Genomic DNA, 586 nt, shown 5'->3' on the forward strand with positions numbered 1-586 from the left:
ATATATATATATATATATATATATTTTCGTTGTTTTATTATGTGATATATCATATAAAGAATACTTGCACATCCTTGAATTCATTTTCATGTATTTAGTATCTTATAGTAATGTGCAAGTAAAGATGTGATGTTGACCTGTTATGCTTTTTTTATTTCACTTTGCTCTTATTATTTTTGAGATGTGATTCTGAAATCAGAAGCAGGGAAGATAAAACCAGGAAGGTATTACCTTGCATAACTAAGGTTCTCTTTCTCTGCATATCAACCCAAATGCTACAATGCACTACTTGTAGGTGAAATGGAATTCTCAGGAGAAATGGTAGAAAGGTACTTGGCTAAGTAGTTATGATTTGAGATTAAGTAGCATCACCTAATTTGTCTTTATTTCTAGTAGGCATATTGGTGCTTTCATCCCTGGGCAAGGTGATGGGTCTTGGTCGAACCATCAGCTTGAATTTGAGCTGGTTGAACCGTGATTTCTGGACAATTTTCATCAGAATATCCGCTGGTTCGTGTTGAGTAAAAATATGATGAATTTGAACTTCGTTAGAGTTGATATGATTGTGTATAAGGAGACAATCAAT

This window comes from Phalaenopsis equestris, unplaced genomic scaffold, assembly GCF_001263595.1.
Source record: "Phalaenopsis equestris unplaced genomic scaffold, ASM126359v1 Scaffold000428, whole genome shotgun sequence".
Lineage (NCBI taxonomy): Eukaryota > Viridiplantae > Streptophyta > Magnoliopsida > Asparagales > Orchidaceae > Phalaenopsis > Phalaenopsis equestris.